This window comes from Marmota monax, unplaced genomic scaffold (assembly GCF_021218885.2).
Source record: "Marmota monax isolate L192 unplaced genomic scaffold, Marmota_monax_Labrador192_F-V1.1 WCK01_AAM20220418_F8-fsc00061, whole genome shotgun sequence".
Taxonomy (NCBI): domain Eukaryota; kingdom Metazoa; phylum Chordata; class Mammalia; order Rodentia; family Sciuridae; genus Marmota; species Marmota monax.
This window is the reverse complement of record NW_026695230.1, coordinates 12,426,273-12,440,063: the sequence shown is the minus strand read 5'-3', so window position 1 is coordinate 12,440,063 and position 13,791 is coordinate 12,426,273. Positions and strand designations below refer to the sequence as shown.

At 38.2% G+C, this 13,791-nt stretch overlaps 1 protein-coding gene across 1 annotated transcript in view; it reads left to right on the top strand.

The window, feature by feature from the left end:
- Positions 1 to 1,194: 1,194 nt before the first annotated feature.
- Far1 (fatty acyl-CoA reductase 1) overlaps positions 1,195 to 13,791 on the top strand; it is a 58,748-nt gene continuing 46,151 nt past the window's right edge. The window contains exon 1 of the mRNA XM_046438143.2: positions 1,195 to 1,343. The gene's annotated coding sequence lies outside the window, so the exon portion shown is untranslated. The remainder of the gene's footprint in view (positions 1,344 to 13,791) is intronic.

Genomic DNA, 13,791 nt, shown 5'->3' with positions numbered 1-13,791 from the left:
GCAGCTTAGTAAACTTTTGTAGTTTTCAACTGGGTACAGTACTTTTGAGTGTCTTTGTGTTACTAACAGCACCAGGCACTGAAACAAGCTCTGAAGCCCTAAAAAAAAATCGACATCTGGCCCATCCTTAAAGTTTTAACCAATGTGTGCTATTCACTGTGCCAGGAGCTTTAACTCATTTTTACTTCACACAAATGCTTTTTTTTTTTTTTTGGTTTGTGGCTTTTAATTGACAGCTAACTCCTAGTGGGGATTGTTTACTACGGAGTAATTCTGATGATCCCTTCATTATTTTAAGAAGTGAATTATATCTCAACATAGTGCGTAGAGTGCACTAACCTTTAAGTGTACAGGTCGATTAATCTCTACACATGCACACACCCCAGTAACTACTACCCAGATTAAAAAAAAAAGAAGAACTTTTCCAACACCTACTAGATTCCTTCTTGCCCTTTTCCACCAAACAAGTCCCTACTCCTCAGAGATAACCTTTATTCCAACTTTTCTCATCAAACCTAAATTCTGTACGGCAGGATCTTGGAGAAAGTAGTAGGTGGAATGTTTTGACCTACAGTACGGTGGGGCTGGGCGACGCTCTCCTTAACTGGGCACCATGCAGATTCAGGGGTCCACAGAGCGAAGGTTTCGCTCTCACGGACCCAAACCCAGATGGTAGTTAAGATATTCCCTCACCCTCAGCACCCACCAAAAAGCACGGCAGACTCCGTGTAAGCAGAGCTGGAGCACGCCACAATGGCTGCCCACAGCCTCCCGCGCTGGCTTCCCCGCGTGCTCTTCGCTTTTCGCGTGGGCACCCCTCCCGCGCCACCAGCAGCCGGGCGTGGCCCTGGGTGCTACCCGCACAGACGCTAGCTGCCAGGAGGCGCTGCCGAGCCTGGGATGTAGGGCGCGCGCCCATTGGCTGAGCTTCTCCCCGCCGGCCGGCCGCCGCGGCGCCCACCTCCGGGTCCTCTCGCAGCGCCCCGATTGGCCGTTCGCGTCCCACTGGCGTTTGCTCCCGGCCCCCTCCCGCCCGGATGGAAACCTGGTGAGGGGTGGAGGGCTGAGCCGGGGGAGGAGGGAGTGCAGTAAGGGTGTGCGCGAGAGCCAATCGAGAGCAGACGTGGAAAAGGGGCGCCGCGCCATCCAGTCACATCCCGAGGTGCGGTCGGGGCTCGTGACGCGAGTGTGGGCCGCAGCCAATGGGCGTGCCGCTGTCTGTCCGCTCTTCAGCAGCCGGTCGGGGGCGGTGGAAACGCGAGTGAGGAGAGCGCGGCGGCAGCGGCGGCGCAGCCATCGCGGGATTGCCCGGGGGAGAGCGAGGCCTGAGTGTCTGCGTCTAGGTGAGAAGCAGGGGCACCGCGGGAGGGCCGGGCTGCTGGCTCCTCCCCGCCTGGCCGGGACCGCGGCTGTGGGAGCCGGGAAGCAAGCTGGGTCGAGGTGGGGCTGCTGGCCTGTCCCGCCCCCGCCCCCACCCGCGTCCGCCCGGAGCCGGGGCGCCCGCGTCAGCCCGGATGGTCTCTGCAGTGTGGCCCGGCCGCCGCCCTCCCAGGGGCCGGGACCGCCGGGGGGTGTAGGAAAGGGTCTGGTTGGCAGCCGCGGAGCCGGGGGCGCCGCCTGGGGTGGGAGGCCGCGTAGAGATGGCGAAGGTGGGGCGGGTAGTTAACGGGGGAGCGGGCTTGAGTGCTCGAGAGAGCGTGGCGGCAAAAGGAGGCCTGTGATTGAAGGATTTGGGGTCTGGAGAGGAAGAAAGTGATGGGAAGCGGGTGATGCTCAGGAAAGGGTGTCCGGGGAGAAAGCGTGGGACTGGGAAGCGTGGTTGGCCTCTTGGAAGAAGGCAGCGACAGGGGTTAGGGGAAATCAGCTGGGAGCGAAAGGTTTGGGTTTTGAAGGTTGAGGTCTCTGGACAAATGGGGACACGTGGATCTCGAGTAAGCAATGCATCTTTGAAGCCGGAAGGTGACTGAGCGGGGAGGCTTTAGGTGAGATGTGAATGGAGGATGTTTGACGAGGCGTTATTTGGCCTGTTTGAAAGTACACAGGGAGTTCGAGAGGTAGAATTATGTGAGGTAGCTGAAGGCTGTGAATCTTTTATGAATAGTTGAGCAAGAACAGTCTGGAAAGACGGAAGGAGCCAGGTCCACTGATTGATTCACTATACACTGGAGACTGAATACCGACGTGTTAACTCACTTTTGAGGTTGCTAATCCTTCTTTCTGCCTCCGCGCCCTACTTGCCACTCTCACTCACAGTCCAACTAATTGTTTTACTTCAGCAGCGTACAAACTTATCTTCTCCAAAGTAATGGGCACAAATATTGTTTGCTTTTGAGTGGACAGCTGTGAGGAGATACTTAATTCTTTACATTAAAAAAAAGTCAAATGTGTTAGTTTAAAGGCAACATCAGAAAATACTCTGGGAATATCTGCCCTAGAGGGGAGTTTCTCAGTTGTAGTTTTGGGCATGTGTAATACAGCATTAAAGTGATGCAAGACCTCTTACAGTAACACAATAATTAATGTGTAAGTACAGCCCGGTTATTTTTACAGGATCATCCTTTTTGAAAATGTAGTGAAATTTGAAGATGTGTTATGCTTTCTGGGAAGTTTCAGCTTGAAAAGTTTTATAGCTAAGTAAGTTCAAAATTCTTTTCAGAAAAGAAAGACATAATTTATGTATATCACTATTACTGCCTTTCTGTTTGAAATTTTGGGGGTGTTTATTTGTGGTGTGTGGACAGAGGTTGGGGCCAGAGAAGAGGTAGTGTGAACAAAGGTGGCCCACTACCACATACATATCCAATGGATTTATTTATGTATTTAATATATTTTTATTAGTTGTTGATGGATCTTTATTTCATTTACTTATTCATATGTGGTGCTGATAATCAAACCCAGTGCCTCTCACATGCTAGGCAAGCACTCTACCACTGAGCCCCAACCCCAGCCCTATCCAGTGGATTTAAATGAGAGGAATAATTTTTGTTTGAGGATGGGACAAAGGATCATGAAAGAGTTACAGTGTCAAGGACAAAATCCAAAGAGAGCAGTTGTTGTTTGGGGTGTTTTTTGTTTACCAGATCAGGGAAGCATTGTAACTAATGGAGCATTCTTTGGGATGCAGAAATAATTTTTGTGGAAGTTATTTTTTGGTAACACTATTAACTATGACCACATTTTACCCTTAGTGTAACAAAATACTTAAGTGTTGAGGCCATTTGGAGCAGAGAAGTAATCCTAGTGGTGTGGAGTTAATCAGGGAAGGTTTCTGAAAAATGTGAGTTTTTAGTCATCACTTGAAGTATTAGTTAGGATATGAGTTAATAGAAGACCCAGTAATGGCAGTCCAGTTTGGACATAGTATGAGCAACTATGGAAAAGAATCACAAATTAAAAATGTTTTTTAAGGATAATTGAATATGTTGAATGAACATTTAAGGGTGTGGGAATCAAGCCTCTTGTTGTAGCTTAGTTGATAAATGATGGTTCTGTGTGGTGTCTAGGAGATAATTTGAAGAGTTGATGGATTAAAGATTGGCAATAAAGGAAAGTGCACAAAAATTTTTTTTGATAAGCGAATGTAGTAAAAATAAGTTGGATTATTGAGAGGTAGGTAAGTTTGATAGTCAATCACATATACTTAGAAACATTTTTGAGTTTTATAGTAGATTATATTGATAGTAAAAAGTGCTTGGTTTTGAGCTTTCTAAGTATCATATTTGGATTATCTAAAAATTATAGGTGGGGGAGCCTGAGGTTCAGAGAGATTTAACTTGCCTAAGGTCACACAGCTAATAAATGGCAATGTTAATTGAGCATTGATGCCAGGCACTATACTACGTGCACAAGATTCCTAGTGGACAAGAAAATTCAAGGGTTTGGCTTGAGCCATTTTTTTTTTAAGAGATTGTTATAGAAAAAGATCCAGTGAAGAAATTAAAAGATTACTTGGAGATATTTTTGTAGATACCAAGGAATATGCTATTGATAGAAACCTAAGAAAGAAGGAAGTGTTCAGCAACAAAATATCTAACTGAAAGACTTGGAGGAGCAATGATAAGAAACTACTGAGTTAAATAAGGAAAAAAAGAAAAGTAAATTTAGTCAGGATGAAGGTATTAAAATATGGGCAGGTAATCATGCTTAGTGCCAAATTTAAATATTTGGCATGATCATAATTCTGATCAAATCCATAGGAAAGATGATGGTAGGTCCCCTTGTATTACTTTAATCTTTTGCTAAAAAGATCTTGAATGGTTTAAAAATGCTTATACTTTGGTGTAGTTCCAAATTTAAAAAAATGATAATGGGGCGGGGGGGGGCATAAAAACCATTCAATAGAAATGAGCTAATAGGGAATATGTAGTATGTAGGTCTGAACTTGGAGTGAGAGAAAAGAAGGTCTTATTTCAGTACCTACTCCATATAAGCCACTTTGGTAGGCTGTTCCCATCTTGGAAATAACTGAATTATTGCTGGTGGGAATTGAAACTCTACCTACTAGAAGAAGGCATTTACTTAATTTGAGAGATCGGGTTAGCAAAGTACTCCTAGAGGTATGGTCTTGAATTCCTAAACATTTGTTTCTTAGAGGTAAATAAATGAATTTAAGGTTAAAAGAAAACAAACCACTCATAGAATTGAACCATCTTAACAGTTTCTTTTGGTATTCATATCCTTCCTTGGTCTCACACATTGATTCTGTAGTTCCTCTCCTGGTGGGTTTGTCTTGGGCCTAGAGTTTCAGTTCAATAAGGCAGTATGAAAGTACTGAATTTACATTTAACTGATTGACTTAAACAGTTAAAAATTCATCATTGTTTTCCCAATTTGAAGGAAGAAGATAAATATATTTTTTAAAAAAGCTTTTTTTTTTTTTTTAACCAAGGAATTATTCCCAAGCAACTAGTAGAATTTGTCCTAGAATCAGTACGGATTGATTAAATGAAGAGGGAGGAGTCTTATAAATCAGTTTAGTGTTTAATTTTATTTGGCCCATGGGGATTATAGGAGAAAACTAAATGTGATTCCTATTTTATTTAGGCGCTGTATTATATTCCTTAAATAAATAACATAATTCTCAATTCTTTCATGTATGTGTCCTATTTCACAGATGAGGAGAAGGAAGTTCAGAGAAGTTGGTAATTCTCCAGAGGCTGGAGAGCTAAGTAGCAGATCTGGGATTCAAACTTTGCTTTGTCTCCAAAACTCTAGCGTGAGACAAATAACAAGAAGGACTTATTTATGTTAGTAACTATAATTGGGGCAGAGAGCCACATAATCATAGGTATTTAATAACTGTTACCCTAGAGAAAATGGGACTTCTTGCTCCAAGTGTTTGTGCCTTGTAGTACTGCCTCAAATGAGAGTGCTATTGATGTGTCTTATAGGATACATTATATTACATTTTCTTGCTTTAGAGATGTATGTTTTCACATTCTGATATTTTTTCAAAATGAAGATGTATTTTACTTTTTCTTTATATTAAAATGTTTATTAAATGGTCTTAAAGTCTCAAAATTGAGGAAGTATGGTAGATGTCTGTAGTTTTCATTCTTAACCATCTTACCAATTTGTTCATTTTCTACCCAGTCTCCCTTTACTTATCCTATCACATTCTTTTATTTATTTATTTTTTTCCAAAGAGAGAGAGAGAGAATTTTTTTTTAATATATATTTTTTAGTTTTTCGGCGGACACAACATCTTTGTTTGTATGTGGTGCTGAGGATCGAACCCGGGCCGCACGCGTGCCAGACAAGCGCACTACTGTTTGAACCACATCCGCAGCCCCCTATTATTACATTCTTTTAAAATATGGTATAATATAAAATTGAAGTATGTAGTAAAATTGCACGACAAAATAACTCATTCTCTTTAATAGTGTGCTGTAGAAAAAGTGTTGTGATGTAGATATTTTATATTAGACAGTGAATCAGCAGATTTAAGTTTCAGTCTTGGTTAGCAACTTGCTGTATACTGTAGGCAAGTCACTTCCCCTCTTTGGTCTTTAGTTTCCTCATCCTTTAAATGGAAGACAGGTGGGGAACTTTTAAGCCAGCTGTGGTTGAACAAGCATTGTGCCCTCTTTCTAATTAAAAACATGGATGTTTTAGATATCGTACCTTTTATGAAAACTGTACTGCTTTTACTGTTTTTTAAAATATTTCTATTAGTTGTTGATGAAATTTTTTATTTTATTTATTTATTTGTATGTGGTGCTGAGAATCGAACCCAGTGCTCACACATGCTAGGAAAGCGCTCTACCACTAAGCCATAATCCCAATCCCGCTTTTGCTGTTTAGCTCTGTTGTAGAGCAAGTGCTATAATCCTCTCTGGCTAGAATGTTTGTGAGTGTGCATATCAACATTCATATATAAGCCCCTTTGAGAAAATGATGCCTCTTTGTGTGCATATTAACCATTTGACAATTTTAAGATTATTTTGAAATATCTGCTATAGATCATTTTTACATTCCGTGGAATTCTTAGAAATGTTGGAATTTCATGAGCTATCCTTGTGTTTAGGGAATTCATACCATGATAATTATGAGGTGTTCTGATTGAGAGTAAATTTTGTTTTTTTGGTAGTGAGGATTGAAAGCAAGGGCCCTTAACCTCTGAGCCACATCCTCAGCCCTTTTTATTTTTTATTTGGAAACAGAGTCTCACTGTATTGCTCAGGGCCTCACTAAGTTGCTGAGGTTGGCTTTGAACTTGCGATCCTCCTGCCTCACCTTCCCTACCTGCTGGGATTACAGGCATGTGCCACCATGCCCTGAAAAATATTAAAGTATATTAAGCAATTCTTAAAGTTTAAAATCCTCTCTGAACATTCTCTCAAGGCCCTGTCCTATCTCTTTAGAAAAATGTACGTACACATTTAATTTTCTTGTAAATTTAAGGACTTACTAAAACTCCTAAAGCCCATTCAAGTATCCTCGGGATCTGTAGATCCTGGTTTAATAATTCATTCTTTAATATAAGGGTAGAGAACATACTGTTAAAATTCAACTAAATTATCATGTGTTATGCTCACCTTTTACAAATGATTATTTTTTAATAGGAGTGATAAAATCATGAAGCTTATCATACAATTGTAATTTTTAAAAATTAGACTAATTCTTAATTGGATTCATGTAGGAGAACAAGCTGGTTTAATAAATAAGTAGGAATGATTTTACAAAAGATTTTGGAGTAGGTGTATGGTACTTTATATCATGACAATTATCCATCCTGAATTAACAATAAGTAGAATACATGATACAAAAGTGAACAATGACTGGGTGTGGTGATGGATACTTGTAATCCCAGTTACTCAGGAGGCTGAGGTAGGAGGCTTACAAGTTCCAGGCCTACCAGGGCAATTTATCAAGATTCTGTCTCAAGATAAAGTTGAAAAGGGCTGGGAATGTACTTCAGTAGTAGAGCACCACTGGATTTAATCTCCAGCATGTGGGGGGAATAAATACATCACCACCACCCCCCTTCCCTGCCCCCAGAAATAACTGGGTTCAATCCTCAGCACCACATAAAAATAAATAAATAAATGTTTTTTAAAAAGTAATTTAAAAAAAGCTCAATAAAAAGCAAGAATAATGATAATTGAAAACTATGGTCAAGTTAGGACAACTTAACTGATAGTGTTTCACCTTTAAGCATTTAAGATCATTTGGAGGGAAAGTTTTGTTAAAAAATTTTGAAGTTCACATCTATGTTGAAATAACTCCTAGAAGTAATGCACAGTTTTTGATTTATAAAGGATTGATTCTCCATCCAGCCCTGAGACCATAAACATTCATCAGCCACTTAGTTTGAAAGAAGGTCTTAAATAAATCTCTTGAAAACACATGGTTTAAAAAACTTCATTGTACTTAAAATATAATCATATTTATTAGCATGAGGAGAATCCTTAAGAGATAGGAACCAGATGAAGTAGTTGGTAATAGAACATTTAATTGTAGAGCAATGCATGAGTGTTTGAGTCTGGTAAATATTAGGTGCAGTGTTTTAAAGTGATAACCTTTGTGACTTGTTGGAGTTAATAATTCCCTAAATATGGGGCTCAGGTTATAGCTCAGCAGTAGATCGCTTTCCTCGCACTTGTGAGGTACTGGGTTCAATCCTCAGCACTAGGAAGGAAGGAAGAAAGAAATTGTGTCCATCTTTTGTGTGTGTGTGTGAGTTACTGGGTTCAATCCTCCGAGGAAGGGAGGGAGGAAGGAAGGAATTGTGTCCATTTTTTTTTTTTTTTTTTTTTTTTGGTGCTGGGGATCGAACCCAGGGCTTTCTGCATGCAAGGTAAGCACTCTACCAACTGAGCTATAGCCCCAGCCCTTGTGTCCATCTTTAAAAAAAAAATCTTAAGAAATAATTATTCCCTAAATATCTAATGCCTGACTAGCAAATAACTTATTCTAATCATAGTAGTAAAATGTAGACTGTGAGGGCCAGAAGATGATTTAACAATCATTGATCTGGCTGCCTCTTCAGTGTATTCAAGGAGTGATCAGAGAGGTGAATTGACTTGCCCGGGGTCACTTGGTTATAGTAATCTTAACCATGTCGTTATTCATTATTCTATCAGATTGTTGCTATGTCTTTTGTGCTTATTTATTTTCATTATCTTTTTGTTTTGGATCTCAGTATCCAGAGAAAGAAATGTCTTTAACACAGGGTTTTTAGCACTGTAAGTTTGATAAATTGACTTAAGAATTCTGAATTCTTATAGTCTGTTTATACTTTGCAATATATATTTTCACCCTATCTTTAGTATAATGGATACGGGGTTTATTAGGATAAATCTTAATTCAGTTCCACAGCTAAAAACTGAAAAATCCAGAAAGTCATTACACATTTCCCTCATGGTTCTTATATTTTTCTGAGCTGATCCCTGACATTTAGTTTCAATCTATGTCTATGAAAGTGGCAATATTTTAAAGCTAAACTAAGAAAAGATTTTCCAAAGAGTGCTTGTTAATGGGGATTTATTAAGATATCCTTGTAGCACTTCCTTCTCACTCAAAACTAGAGACTGGAGAGATCATTGACATCCAAGTTCAAACACTTCTTACACTCCTCAGTTCTACCACATTTGGTTGGTGTGGCCAAGGAGAAGGCCTTGCCCCCTCATTAGTGATCATAGCCAGAGTGAGGACCCTTAAAACAGTGACTTTCAAGCCTTTTTAATCCCGACCCTTTAGCTGGGTCATCTTTTAGTTGAGCAATTTCCACTTTTTAGTGGGATAATAGCAGTTATCCAGGTACAGGTAGTTTGGGGAGACATTTTCACCAGTTAGGGATATGGATAGTTCCTAATTGAATCACAAAAAAGTCTAGACCAGTGAGAAACTTACTGATGGAATTGTATAGTTTATTCTTTACAGATTTAATAAAACAGCTAAAACTAACTTGGTAATGATGGAATGAAACTTATGGTAATTTTTAATTAAAAAAGCAAGAATAGGGTCTGGGGTTGTGGCTCAGTGCTAAAGCACTTGCTTAGCACATGTGAGGGACTGGGTTCAATCCTCAGCACCACATAAAAATAAAAAAAGGTTAAAAAAAGAGTAATCAACAAAATCTCAATAAAAAGCAAGAATAATGATAATATGAAACCATGATCAAGCAAGGACAACTTTACTGATAGCATTATCTCTTAAATCATAGAATTACAGCTTTGAGTGTGAATATGTGGTAGACATACTAGTCTTTCTTAGTTGTAGTAACTAGACTTATAGTTGAGAACAAATTGAAGTCTTTGGTACATTCTAATATGTTAATTTTTGCAATTCTTGATAACTGGCTTGATATTTTATTTATAAATAGCCTTATGGATCAAAGGAATATCATAATTTCTATTGAGAGGTCTGGCCCATTTTTTAGAAAGTCATTACCTTAGAAGGCCTAGATGGTGATCCTAATACATGAGTATCATTTCCTCTTCTGTACTGGGACATTTGTGAAGGGCAGAGTTTAGAGTTCCTAGGTCTCTTTCATGGGGACATTTTGTAGTTTTTGATATGCTAATGTACTTTGCTAATCTGGTTGGGTATAAAGTGTAGGATTTCCTAGCCCCATTTACCACAGATACTGCCTTGGAGGATTGAAACCTTCTTTCATGTTCAGCCTTGAAAACAGATTCTAAGATAGAGTAAGAAAATGGCATGTGAGATATAGAAAGAAAATATAATATACATATGAGGAAGTGGCTTCAGAGCAACTTTTCTGCTTGTAAGGGTTGCAAGTCATTTGTTATAATCCGACTGAATCTTTTTTGTTGTTGTTGTTGTGCTGGGGATTGAACCCAGGGCTTGGCACATGCTAGGCAAGCCCTCTACCACTGAACTACCCTCCTAGACCCTCAGTGTGTGTCTCAACTGCTTCTGTAATCAGCAAAATACCCATTTCTACCACCTTGTTTTAAAAAGCATTAATATCCATAAATAGTATTTGATTTATTTTAATTAGATGCACAAGATATATAATTAGTAAATTACCAGAATCAGTTTTGGGGTAAACCTTTTTTGTAGTCTGCATGTAGCATTCAGAGTAAACATGGTACATTTTTCTGTAACGTCAGTTTTACTCAGTAATTTGAAATATTTTTATATTAATCCTCAGGTATACTATAGACACAGCACAACTTTTATGAATTTTTAAGCCAAACAGAATATTTCAGTTTCTTCCGTGTTGGCAAAATTTGAAAAGCCCTATTTTAAAAATATTAGTGTATCATGTGTTTTATTTCTTTGAGACTGAAAATGCTAGGATAAAAACTTGTCTTTGTGAAAACATTTTTATTAAGGTAAAGAGTGAATAAAGGATAATAGTTTACTAAAAAAGAATCATATGTGACTTACAGCAAATACCTGTTTAATGATTATCTTCCTCCTAGAATGCAGTTAAACACATGTTTTTCCAAACAATGAAATGAGATACTTCCTCCTTAGTCTCAATAACTAATTGCTAGAACTATTTACATTTTTAAAATTTTGGTATTTCTATTTATTGTTTCATATTGCAAACTATGTATAAAGAAGAACAGAGCCTTTCTTTTAACAGGCTTTACACTAGGGAAATTTCCTAATGGTACAGGCCTTGAGCTTAGAACCAAGAAACAATATTACTGACGAGTTTTAAGTTTTCTGGTCAGCAGGTAATTTTAATGCCATAGAATTGACATTTCCTCTTGGTAGTAGAATTTGACTTTTTAAGAAGTCTTTGTATTTGGTTTTTACATCACTCTTGTGTTGATTTTCTTCAATGTCTAGAAATTTTCAGCATAAAATAAAATCCTAGAAGCCTTTTAGTTCTTGTGAAAGTGCCATGGTTAAGTAGCAACATCTATATATAAAATAGTTGTTTAATGACCTAAGCACTAATAAACCTATTGCAATTTCTTACTTCCAAAAAAAAAAAAATACCTTACACATTGGGAAAAATAGGACACAGAGTTAAATATTGCTATATCAAGGCCTTTGTAGGCAAACAGAGTAGCCATTATATTTACTTCAATGGATGCTTACAACAGAGTTGGACACTAGCATCTTTTATTGAAAAAAGAAATGTTAACAAAGATGTTAGAGCTGTTCTTTTGTTTGTGGAAAAATGCCCGATAAGCCTTAATTTTTGAAAAAGGACTCGCTATTCTTAGTAGCTTGACTAAAATAAAAGTTTATATACTTTGAGTTTATACTTTGGATTTTTATTTGTTGCATATATAACTTATTTTCAGATGAAGTTTTCATTTATGTTGAGTCTTAAAACACTAAAGATTCCATTCATAATGTATATATGTTTCAAAACATCATATTGTATATGATATATATAATTTTATTTGTCATTAAAGAAAAAGATTCTAGAGTAACCAAGATATAGTAGAAAAATACTGACTAGGCCATCTAGACCATTTGTTCTCACTATGCTTTCAGATGGGAGTTATAGAAAATCTTCAAGTACATACTTACCTAGAGGCTTCTTCATAGTATAACTAAAATGAATTTTCTTGCTTTTGGATAGAAGCATATCACCTTCAAGTGGTAACTAATGATTAAAGTTCACAGTTAATCAAAAGTGGGAAAGTGAAAGTATTATTCAATAAATGAGATTATTTGGTAGACAAAATATTTGAAAGTAGGAGGTCCATGAACCATATTTTTAAAAGTTTTGATTGGCTAAAAATATATGTTGAGGGGGGGCCGGGGTTGTGGCTCAGTAGTAGAGCACTTGCTTAGCATGCATGAAGCATTGGGTTCCATCCCTGGCACCACATAAAAATAAAACAGATAAAGGTATGTGTCCATCTACAACTAAAATGTATGTATGTGTGTGTATATATATATATATATATATATACACACACACACATACATACATACATAAACACACACACACATACACACACATACATATATGTATGTTGAGGAATAACTCTTTGTTGTATCCTAGTATTATCTGTTACATATAAATAAAAGAAGCCATTGTTTGAACTGAAGTCCTATACTAGGCCCTAACATACCAGGCTAAAAATCAAAATGGAATCACTCATGTAAAACTTTCACATCACCAAACTGAAACTAAGCTATTTGTCTGACTTTCTGAGAAATCAGAAATAGAGCAGTAGCAGCAAATTTTCCAAATAGGCTAGTTTCAATTGGTATGATAGTAAAGTTCCCTCTGCCTTAATTTGTAATACAAAAAAAGGTAACCTGAAGTACCTGATGTTAACCAATCAGTAAATAGTAGTCTGTTTACCTGTTGTCACTTAACAAGGAAAATAACTTCAAAATGATCAATCTTATTTTCTGTTTTTGTTTATTTCTGCTTTCTTTAGCTTTTTTTCTGTTCAACATCTGCTTAGCTCATTCTGTTTTATAGAATAAAGTTTCATTGTAGAATAGAAAATAAAACCAACTAAGATTGTTAAACTAGGGACTGGGGTTGTGGCTCAGTGGTAGAGCGCTCACCTAGCACATTCGAGGCACTGGGTTCGATCCTCAGTACCACATAAAAATAAATAAATAAAATAAGGTATTGTGTTCAACTACAATTAAAAAAAAAAGATTGTTAAACTAAATTTTTGCAATTTTGTCCTTTGACATATCTGGCTACTGCGGAAAGGTCCCTGAGACTGCTGATTATTCTCCAGACCCCTGGAAGAATGCAGGAGAGGTACTGCTGACAGTCTCCTGTCTTCTTCATGGAGCCATGAGGATTATAAGTCCCTTTTGCATCGAGTTCACAATCTTTTGGTTTTGGGGGTGCCAGCATTAATTTGCATTGTGGGAGAGCATATGACTATGGTGACTATGGGGTATTGCATTGTGGCATAGGAGTCACTGGCAAAAGCTACAGTGGTGTCCAACCTACTTGCGGTCCACCCCTGCCCCCAACACTGGGGATCTGACCCAGGGCCTCAATACATACTAGGCAAGGGCTTTACCACTAAGCTACATCCCCAACCCTAAATGTGCTGTTTTAAAGGTAGATGACAGTGATAGCAGTCCTACAGTGAGTGTGAATACTGGTTCCCAGAATTCAAAGGTATTAGAGTTCTATCCTCTACATTTCTATTTTTTACACATTGAACTGCAAAAACACCAAAACAAAACAAACAAACAAACAAAAAAACCTGACTAAACTAGTCTCAGCCAGGACTACAATTTGTGGGTATAATTCTAGTGTTTAAAACTATTAGGGTGCTTGCATGTCCTGATGAGCTTTATTTACATTTCTGTTTCTGCACCATGTGTATAGTCAACAGCATGTGATGGAAGTTATACTGTGACTTC